Source organism: Vigna unguiculata, chromosome 2 (assembly GCF_037176805.1).
Source record: "Vigna unguiculata cultivar grain cowpea cultivar isolate G323 ecotype 2 chromosome 2, ASM3717680v1, whole genome shotgun sequence".
Lineage (NCBI taxonomy): Eukaryota > Viridiplantae > Streptophyta > Magnoliopsida > Fabales > Fabaceae > Vigna > Vigna unguiculata.
Genome location: NC_140793.1, coordinates 1,857,300 through 1,868,314, shown reverse-complemented (window position 1 = coordinate 1,868,314; position 11,015 = coordinate 1,857,300). Strand labels below are relative to the sequence as shown.

At 33.7% G+C, this 11,015-nt stretch overlaps 1 long non-coding RNA gene across 5 annotated transcripts; it reads left to right on the top strand.

Moving 5' to 3' along the window:
* The first annotated feature begins 276 nt into the window (after nucleotides 1-276).
* On the top strand, nucleotides 277-6,576 carry LOC114170415 (uncharacterized). Of its 5 annotated transcripts, none has more exons than XR_003601053.2 (3): nucleotides 277-664; nucleotides 935-3,017; nucleotides 5,823-6,576. It is a non-coding gene; the product is annotated as an uncharacterized LOC114170415 (long non-coding RNA). The 5 variants fall into 5 exon arrangements; XR_014985480.1 differs by lacking the exon at nucleotides 277-664 and having other exon boundaries at nucleotides 673-3,017; nucleotides 5,823-5,976; nucleotides 6,248-6,576; XR_014985481.1 differs by lacking the exon at nucleotides 277-664 and having other exon boundaries at nucleotides 673-3,017; nucleotides 5,823-6,008; nucleotides 6,248-6,576.
* The last annotated feature ends 4,439 nt before the right edge of the window (nucleotides 6,577-11,015 follow it).

The following is an 11,015-nucleotide window of genomic DNA, read 5'->3' as shown; positions in this document are numbered from 1 at the left end:
GTTTTCACCCTTTTGGGGTTAGAGAAGAAGATGAGTTGCGAATTGGAGATGGAGATGCGAATGGAAGGCACAATTTGAGCATGAAACAGTTACCAAGAACCTTGGGAGAGGGCTTGTATAGTCTCTTTGATTTCTATTTATTCCATATCTCTTCAATTTGTAAAACCTAGGTTCTCCACCATCACTACAAAAAATGATTATTATCTACGAAAATTTATCTATGAAATATGATTCGTAGATAATATCATTTTATCTATGAAAATAAAATGTATTATCTACGAAAATTTTCTAGATAACAATAAAATATATTATCTACGACGTAGGTAACCATGACAACATTTTTTCAGGCTCGTTAATCCCACTCACTACTCACATTCATCCTAAAGACTCACGCTCACCCAAAAGCTGTTCATCTTAGGCCATAAAAATTGTTCTTTAGAGGCTTTATGTCTGGACGTTTGACTCTCGACGTTCACTGTGAGGTTCAGTTGAGGAACGACTGTGTGACTGTGCGAACGATTGTTCGAACGACGGCTCACCCAACATCGACTGCACTTCATCCCCGATGCTCTCTATCTCGACCCAGCTCGCAAGGGTTTACGGTGCGAATGAGGTTTACGAACTGGGTTTTTTTTCAAGAAAGAAGAAATTGGAGGTTTTCCAAGTAAGTGATTGGTTTAGGGTTTTATATTTTGCATTTTTTTGGGACAATTTTATTCAATCCTTCACTTTCCAATCTTAATCTTAGTATCTTTGTTTAGGGTTCTATAAGGTTCTACTCACCTAATTTTTATTAGTTAGAAAATTGTATTTGTACCCTTTTTCGAAGCCCTGTTGTGATTATGACATGAATGATTGATAATTAATAAGTAGAAGTGCAATTAATTTGTCGAGGTATACTACTTCCTCATTCTGATAGTCTGGTTTAATGTAGATTTTGGTAGAAATGAGGTAGAGGTCTTGAAGCATGTGTCAAACTACTTACATCCTGTCGACTCAGAATTATTGTTGAACATACTTGGCATTTCTGAGTTGAAGGTGATATTACATGCCTTTATGATTGAGTTTGAACTATTGTGTATTCTATCAAATTTTTATCAATATTACTGTTGTATTCATAGTAACCAATCCTGCAAAATCAATGCATTAATGTTGTATAATCTACGTGTACAGAGTTCTGCATACACCCTTGATTATTATTATTCTTATTGTTTTTGTTTAATGGTATAAGAGACATAATATAAAATTGATGAAGGAATGAAGAAAAAGTGAGTGTAGTATGTTTGCACGAATAACTACTTACTAAGATTAGACAGAATATTATCAAGTCCTTTTCATAATCTCATAGAAGTTAGAAGTTATAGAGTGAGTGGTTAGAGTCTCATTTTAATGGCTCTAATTACTATATCATATACACTTGGAAATAAAAGAAAAAAATGTTGGAAGTTTAATAATAAAGCTTTTCTATATCAACAAAAAAAAATTACAAAATTAGTTGGCGAATTATTTCTTATGGATATTCCTTATAAATATTATATATCCCTCATTTTGTTCATTCCTAATAATAACTAATCACTAGTGTGCAACACTCAAAACATGATTTTTCATTTCAGTGTCTTTTTGCTGCTGCACTTTTACTTTAAGTGTTTTTTCCCTTTTTAATTTTTCAATTGATTCCATCAACTTATGTGTCAAAATGTTAAACCCCTCGAGTTCTCTGACTTCCATTGTTGTTTCCTAGTTAGTTATTCCTTAGATTTATGATTATTGTGTTTGTGAATTGTGATTTATGACTGTGGGTTCTTACTATATCTTTAGTTTTGAGCCTTTTTTACGCATTTATTTATATATAAGAAATTATTTATCTTTCTATAATCTTTAATGTAACGGCATTTGTGGGACAACCCTTCTATCCCACCCTTTGGGATTTATGACTTTAGCTTCAAATTCCATTTTTTAACCTGTGCTAAAGAACTACCACTATCAATTATACATGTAACTAATAACTATACCATTTACCATCAATTATACGGTTTTCTTGTATGGATCAATGTGTATGTGCTAGATTGAAGCTTTATTAGTGATAATCAAAGTTGGAAGTATGCTTATTTTAAAGGACTTAATTATTTTGTTTCAGTTATAGCTAATTATTATTTGAGTGGAAGTATTTCAAGCCAAAATTACTTTCCTAGAGGTCTAATTACCATATTTGCTTAAATGTTAACCCCATACAATTTTGGTGTTGTTTTGTTGATGAAATTATTAACTATTTTAGTTGTGTATTATGTGTGTATGTTTACACTATTTTTTTCTCTGACTTCTGCATTCAACTGGTTTATAGAGTTAAGCTCCATTCTAGCAACATTAGGCATGAAACAAATTCTCCATTTTGTTACTATGATTCTATTGTATATACAGGTTATAAAAAGTGTAATTAAATATAGATGGAATGCATTGCCTGCTGAGCAGCGAGACAAAATGAAAAATTTCATCTCTGATGTTATTGTACAAGTACGAGCGACATCTGTAAAATGTAGAGACCATAACTAGTGACACTTTTTGTGTTGATTTGTATGCTTTAGTCTCTTTACATATTTTTTCTTCTTTACTGACCCTTTTTTGTTTAGTTATCTTGCAATGAGGTGTCATTTCGAAGAGAGCGATTGTATGTCAACAAACTCAATATTATTTTAGTTCAGGTGTACCTATGTCATATTGGTGAATTAATTATTTATGTTATTCTCACCCACTTATACTGTGCACATTTTATTTTTCTAGATTAAATTTATTCATTTTCGTAGTTTGATTTACCTTTCTTTTAATAGTTCTCCTGCCATGTTTGATTACATTCTTTTTCTGTTTGATTAACTACATATGAATGTTTTGCTGAAATAAGTCCTGCATCCACAAATTTTGAAGCATTAATGGCCAATGAGATGGAGAAGATTGATTCCGGACCTTGTTTCAGCAGCTAAACAACTGAAACAATTTATGAGAATTGTAGGGCAATATTGAAGGTATGCTCATCGTTTTTCTCATAAAGAATGTTCCTTTAGTTAATGAGTGACACACATTTAATTAGTATTTTTCATTTGAGAAAACTCATCTACAAGAATCCATTAATTTAAAGAATTAAAAATGTATCTTTCTATTAAGTTTAAGTTAAAATATATTTATATAATATTTGAATGTTATAAACATGAATAAATATTTTCTATTTTGCTTTATACGTAGATTTTGAGTTTAATAATGTAGTTAGTGTAACATCCCGTTTTCATAGCTTTCATACTATCAAACAAAACATTAAATTTTGATAATTCAAAAGCAGTTGATAGAAACAGGCCAGTATAAAGTACAATACAGTCATCCTCAAAATAACTATACATATACTGTCTATACATACAACCTACACTAAACAAAAGGGTTACAAAACACCCCAAGCATCTAAGAGGAAAAACAGATTACAACTACTGCTGGAAACGTCCCGGAACCCACTCAACTCCTGTCAAGGAGTAGTGTATCCTCACCTGCACCTATATCTACTCACGCCATTCAGTAAGGACGATCATTGCAAAAGTAGAAGACACATAGAACACACAACATGCAAGAAGGGTAAGCTACCTTGAACCAAGAATAAGTCACATGCAATTTTGATAATTAGGCATTAATCAGAGTTAATCACACAATTATCAGAATCATCCAATTCATCACAACCATAACACCATAACACCATTCTAGACTCGATATTCGGATTATGTAAGTGACATTGGAGCTCTTGGTGGCTTGCACTTGGGACGGTTCCCAAACTCTGCAGAGTTTTGGGCACAAGGGGTATTCACCCAACCACTCCCAAGGTAAGCCCCTTCACGTCTATGACGGATCGGGTCCATAGACCAGGACCTCCTGCTACTCCCCCCGACATAATCCATCATACTCTACATGAGTCTTAATGGTTACTAGGAGCGTCAGGATGCCACCAATATGAGTCCTCATGTCCTTACATTTACTAAAACCATCTTCCTTAGAATTTCCCTTGAAATCCTAACTCCAACATATTCTCATACAGACCAATTTCATACTCAATTCCATCATACTGACTATCATGCATAAGGATCACATACAAGACTAGCCATTATCACATCAATGCAATTAATACAACATCAATTAGTCAAAAACAGTGAAAGAGCTAACTTATGTAGGGAATCTCGCTTAGGCTAGAGGGTCTCGCCTGAGCTAGAGAGTTTTCTCGCTTAGGCGAGCTGCTCTCGCCTGAGCGAGACCTCATACAGTGGCAAATTAAAAATCCTGAGCGAACTCTCGCTCAGGCTAAGCTGGCTCGCCTAGACGAGAAGTTCTCTCGCTCAGGCGACTCCAGCTCGTCTAGACGAGACTTCGCGCAGTGACAGAGGTGAACTTCTGGTATTTTCGCTCAGGCGAGAGCTGCTCGCCTAGGCGAAATTACCAGGACTTCTCATCTGTTCTTCACATGCAGACTTGCTCAAAAACATCCAACACTCAATTTCACACACAGGCAGTTCCAAACACGAATTAAACACATAATCAAGCCATTCAATCACTCATGAACACATTTCATACCAAAATTGGACGAAAAGTCAGCTTCCCTTACCTATTTTTGGGTGAATACTTGAGTGAAGACAACTTAAGAGAGGAGGAGCAGAATTTCTTAGCTTGACCTAGAAGAATTCATCATTTAGCCACATGGAAAGGATGAACACTTGATTAAACTCTGAATGGAAGCAGAAATTCGAGTTAAATTTCGAAATTGAACTTCAAAACACAAAGAGAGGCTTACCTAGAAGAAGGGAGGCTATGAGTGGAGGCAGCAGGAGGCTCAGGTGTGGTTTCTTCTCTAGAACCTGATCAAGAATCAAGAGGTTGTGAGATGCCAGCAAGGTTTGAGAGAGACAGATGGGGAGAGAGTTGAATTGTAGAGAAACTGAGAGAGAGGGGTTGGGTTTCTGTTTTTGGGAAAAACTTGGAAAAAGAAGGGTATTACATTCTCCCCAACAACAAAAATTTTTAACCCGAAAATTGAGACTTACTAGAGAACAAGTGTGGATATGACTTTCTCACGTCTCCTTCTAATTCGCAAGTGGAATCACCTGTCCTCTTGTCCCAAATGACCTGGACTAGTCTGATGGACTTCCCTCTGAGCTGCCTCATCTGAACATCTCCTAAACCAACGGGCTGAACCTCCACTGTAAGATCTCCTCTAATCTGCAGATCTTCCATCTCAAGCACATGGGAAGGGTCAGGCACATACTTCCTGAGCTGTGAAACATGAAACACTGAGTGGAGATTGGCCAAAGGAGGAGGTAGTAATTGTAAATAAATTTTATTATATAACTTTTTAGATCTTTATTTTAAATTTGTGTATCGAAGAGTATTTTAAAATGTGTGATTCCATTAATGATCATAGTTTAGAAAAGAAAGTAAAATTGTTAAAATATGAGCACATAGGTGTACAAATGGAATGGATCTGAGGCTATAGCAGTAGGGCCATTCATGCGAAACAAATTGTAACTGTTACCAATGCTCAACAACTTCTCCTTTTAGTCTCTCATTTTTGACATTCATGTTATTTTCGAAAAGACCTTGCTTAATCTTGTAGAAGATTATGCACTGCTTATTGATTATTCCCATGATGAATATAATAGTTTATTTTCTTGGAATGTTTGTCATTTGAATATAATAGTGAGCATTCTTTTGACATCTTTCCATCCTTTCTCTTTTCATATCTAAGAGATGTATCTTATTTGGAGTTTTAGATGTTGTGTTTAGTGAGTTTTATATTTGTGTAGCCTTATGCAGGAGCTTTTTTGTTATATACCATTGATATGGATTATTCAAGAAGATATGGATTAGCTTTTGCTTTGGCCAACCGACTCCAAAAGCCTTCTCTTTTGGCTATTCAGCTAATGGATATATTTTCTACTATGATGAAGCATGATAAAGGTATTCAACATTCAATTTGCTTGGATATTCAGGTAACAAATGTTCTTTATGTATAGGAGTGGTATATGAAGTTCACCTTGTATAACTTTGGATTTTTCATTTTACAATGATCTTGATTCATTTAAGAATTTTTTCTGATAAATATTTAAAGATCGCGATCCTGCTTGTTTGTCTAATGCATTTAAATATTGTATGTTTGTTAAATATCGACAACTTGAATACCTTTTGTGGCTTGATTCTTTAATTGAAGTTTTATGTTTTAAATACACAGAACATGGAGTGGTTTCACACCAATCAGGATTGAATGTATGATAGATGCTATAGTAGTAGAAGAGATGGCGACAACATTAATATGAACAAGGCCAACTTCAACAAGGTGGGATAACCACAAGAAAACAACCAACAACAAAGTTACCAAGAGCAGAACCAACAGGACATGACTACTAAATATTAGGCATTTAGAATTTTACATTTTTGAATTATGTTAGCGCTTTTAGATTATATTTATTAGAATTTGATTAAAATTTTATACAATATATACGAAACAAATTCATGGAGATTGTATAAGAAATGGAGCTTTTGAAAGTGTCTTTTTGATCATTTAGAATCTGTTTTATTTTTTTAAAATTATATTTAAGTTATCTACAAAAAAGTTCGTAGGTAAATTATCTATGAAGATTTTCATAGGTAAATTATTTACGAAATATTTCGTAGATAACTTAGTACCGAAATGTGTCTCTTATCTACGAATATTTTTGTAGGTAATGTTCGTAGATGATGTTACCTACGAATGACATTTTTTGTAGATAAAGTTACCTACCAATCGAATACCTACAAAATTCGCTTCGTAGGTAGTTCGTAGATAACATCATATTACTTACGAAAATTGTCTATTACCTACGAATTTTGGGTATAGATAATATTCATATTTCTTGTAGTGCATGGAGAGCCAAACCTATATGTTGAGATTAGATGTAATAAAATGATTTCTTGTGTATTGTGTTATGTTAATCCATATGCTTTTCCATTTGTATGTTAGTATTTGATTTTCATGCATAATGTTTGCTTTGGTTTGGCCACCCATGCATGATTTGTGGTTCTTGAGGTGTTGGAAAATGTCTTTTGAACCTATAACTGAAATTGAATGCCTAATGGATCTTGTATCTAGGGATAGAACATGATTCATTAGTAATCTTAAGACTCTTGAACTAATGCATGATTTCACTTGTTGAGGATTCAAGGAATTGGAACTTGATGAGTTATCATAGACTCAAAGTCACTAGGAATAGGATTTGAGTATTCTTGTGAGTTGATTTTGACTTGAAATTAGAATTGAGATGTTTGTGAATGCATAAGAATATAGTGAATGAAATCTATTCTTGACGATTGTATATAATCTATGTTAAATTTCCGTGCACACCAATTGTTTCATAAAATACCAAAAAGTGTTTCTTTGTGTTTTTGCGAGTTTTGTTGTCTATTTGTGTTGTGAATTGTGAGATTTGTCATGTGTTGCACAAGTTCTGATGAAGAGAACGATATTTATTACTTGCTACGTGCGACCAGTGTACTTGTCGTTTTTCGCATAACAAATGATCTAAGGATGATGATTTAAATGGACTTGTGCATTTTTTGAAATGGTTTGAGATAGAGATATCAAAATGGGTTCTAACCTGTGAGCCAACCCGACTTACCACGGGTTCGAGCCAGGTTGGATTGAGAAAAATTCAATTTTTTCAAAAGTGGGTTAAACACAACCCAACTCACTTAACACACGGGTTAAACAGGTTCAAGCCGAGTTGAAGGTGGATTGACCCACTTAACCCACTAACTTCTCTTTACAATTTTTTTTTTTTAATTATTTACTACTCCAAATTATATAGGTTCACAATTTCATATTTTTAAATACTAGAATGTTGCTTAATAATATTTGAATAGTTTAAATGTTTAATTAATTTGATTGTCAAGTTATATACGTTGATACTTTAATCTTTAACTATAATCTTTATAGTAAATTCCTCAAGCACCGTCTTATAAACAAAATTTTCTAAATTAGCATGACAAGAATGTGTAGTTTTTTCATTTATATTTTGTTAAATAACATGATAGAAAAATGTGTAATATTAGCCATGTTTTCTTGGACTACATGGACTCTTTCTTGAAAACAATTCATCATATATTGGTGGTGAGCATGATGAAAACATTGATTATTGGTTTTATTGTGATTGTCATCTCATGGTTTACTTAGAAAAATATTTAAATATTTAAATACTCAAAAAAAAAAATTATGTGGGTTGGTGAGCCAACTCACTTAACCCACCAACTTGTGGTCGATTGAGTCAGGTTGAACAATTTCTGGCTCACCATAAAGTGAGTCGGATTGGGCTCACTCATTTTTAACCCGGCTCGTGATGAGCCAACTCGAGCAATCCGAATTAGCTCGCTTTGACATGTCTAGTTTGAGATTAAGTTTGGTAGAATAAAATAAAAAAAAAGTTTTAGGTTATTTAGGGCAAACATCATAGAGTAAGTTTCAAGAATAAAGGAAAAAAAATTAATTTTTTTAGTGAAACTACTAGAAGGCGTGCTTGGTAGAACAAAAGAAAAAGAGTTTTAAATTTCCTTTAGTGAAAATATTAGAATGGATTTGATAGAATTAAGAAAACGGGTTTTAATTAGTTTTAGAGGAAACATTAGAGAGTGCATTTGACAGACTTAAATGAAAAGAGCTTTAAATATTTGTAGTGGACATAGTATAATGCGCATTTAATAGAATAAAAGAAAAAGAATTTTAAAGTTTTTTAGTAAAAATAATGAAGAGTCGGTTAGGTGGAATAAAAAAAAGAGTTTTAATTTTTGTGTGTGAAAAAAGTAGAAAACGAGTTTGGTAGAACAAGAGACAAAGAATTTTAAATATTCTAGTAAAATCATTAAATAGTGGATGTGATGAAATAAAGGAAAAGAGGATAAATACAAATTTTGGCAGAGTTGTGGAGTCTCTAGTGTTAGTATAAACAAAATAGGAGAAGGAATTAAGGAGGAGGATTTAAATTGATTTCGTCATTTTTGGAAAGAGTTTGAGAGTGAGTTTGGTAGAGTAAAGGAAAAGAGTTTTTTTTTTTTGACGAAAACATTATGCAATGTGTTTTATTGGGATTTTTTTATAATTTTTTATTGGAAGTATTAGATGGTGTGTTTGGTAGAATAAATGAAAAAGAGTTTTAAATTTCTTTTAGTGGAAATATTAGAGAGTGGGTGTGTTGAAATAAAGGAAAAGATGGAAAAAAATGCAAATTTTGGTGTGTTATGAAATCTATTGTGTTAGTATAAATGGAGTAGGAGAAGGAGCTAAAGAAGAGGAATAATTTGGGAGAAGTGTGCTAAAATAGTAGAGTTTTAATGAGATTATGGAATAGTAAATGTGTTTTGGTTATGGTTATAACATGATAAATGGGTTTTAATGGCTGAATTCATGGAGTTGTGAGATGCATTTTGGTTAAAGTTTTTAGGATTGCCAATTTTGAGTCTATGGTTAGAGAAAATCCTCTCATGATTTTGAGAGCACCAAATGCCATCTTGTTTTTTTCTCTGAGTTATCTTGGTAAAATCACTATTCTCATCTAGTTAACCATTGGATCAAAGCTAAAATTTTAACAATTGGTTTGTAATATATGGTTCTTTATTTTGATTGTTGGGATATTTGATTGGAGGTTTGTGGATAGAGCAGTTAGTCACACACAATTGCTTTATTTTGGGTGTCTTTGTAAGACCCAAAAGATTTAAATAATTAAATAAATAATTATTTAATAAATGCGGGTAGTAGAAGCCTTTAAGGCATTTAATGCGGGTACTACTAGCTCAAGTCTTATGTATGCCAATTGTATGATATTTTATTATGTGTATTATTTTAATGATATGTTTGAATGTGATTAGTGATAACAAAATCCTAAAAGTATAAGGATTATCACAAAGCATGTGTTGGTTGAATTGGTAGTGCATTGACTTTGTAATTGAGTGGTTGTGTGTTCAAATCTTGTTGAGAATAAATCTAACTTTCTTTTTGCCAAAATTTCTTTTGGCATGGAGATGAAAGGGTAGAGTAACCCTAGCTGCCAAGAGAGGCAGCCTAATGGGCTGAGAGATATTCTGTAATGGTTATTGAATAACCATTAAGCAAAATTTTAATTCAATTTTTGTTCTAGTGGATTAAAGAGTAATTAAGAGAGCATTAACCTTGAAAGAGAAGAGAATTAGAGAGAGTGAGACCTGAAATTTTTCGTGTGAGCCACTAGGCAGAGGAGTGCTAGGGAATTCGAGTTGGTTGCAGAGAAGAATTGGAGTAGAAGCCATTGTTGGAGGGGGACCTACCTAAAGGATAAGAGAGTTTTGATTGAATGAAGGGCACACACGCCAAATTCGAGCTTTTAGCAAGGAACCCAGGTAAGGGGAGCTGCTTTCGTGTGATTGTATTCGTATCTAATGTATAATGCCTTATTGTGACCATAATTGCATGAAATTCCCTTGTTTAAGCTGTTTTTCGTAAAGTTTTTGGGTTTCGCCCAGAAACCGTCTGACGGTCAGAAGGGTGCCGATAGGCGACTCATATTTCCTGCCCAGTTTTTTGGGCTCTACAATGAACCGCCTGGCGACGGAGGTGAACCCACGAGGCGACGCATGGTGATTGTTGTTGTTTTGTGCAATTCGTGATTTTCTGTGATATTGTGACTCTCCATTTGGATTGTTAAGTCTGTGTAAGTGCGTGATGCTATGTGTTGTTATCTTTATGATGCATGGGGAATAAATTGGGAATATAAACATGAAGCAGTTGTGTTAAATTGATGAATGAATTGGAATTAAGGAAAATAGAAGTTGATTACGTTTTGGGGTTGGATTAGCATGATGTTATTAGTTGATTATGCACCTGCAATTGGAATGATTGTGAGCTATGGGTCTGGGTATGAAATATTGGGTTTGGTAGGCTAAGTAGAGTGGTGTCCCAAGGCATAGAGGAACCTGGATTTCCCAAGAACTGATGCGTC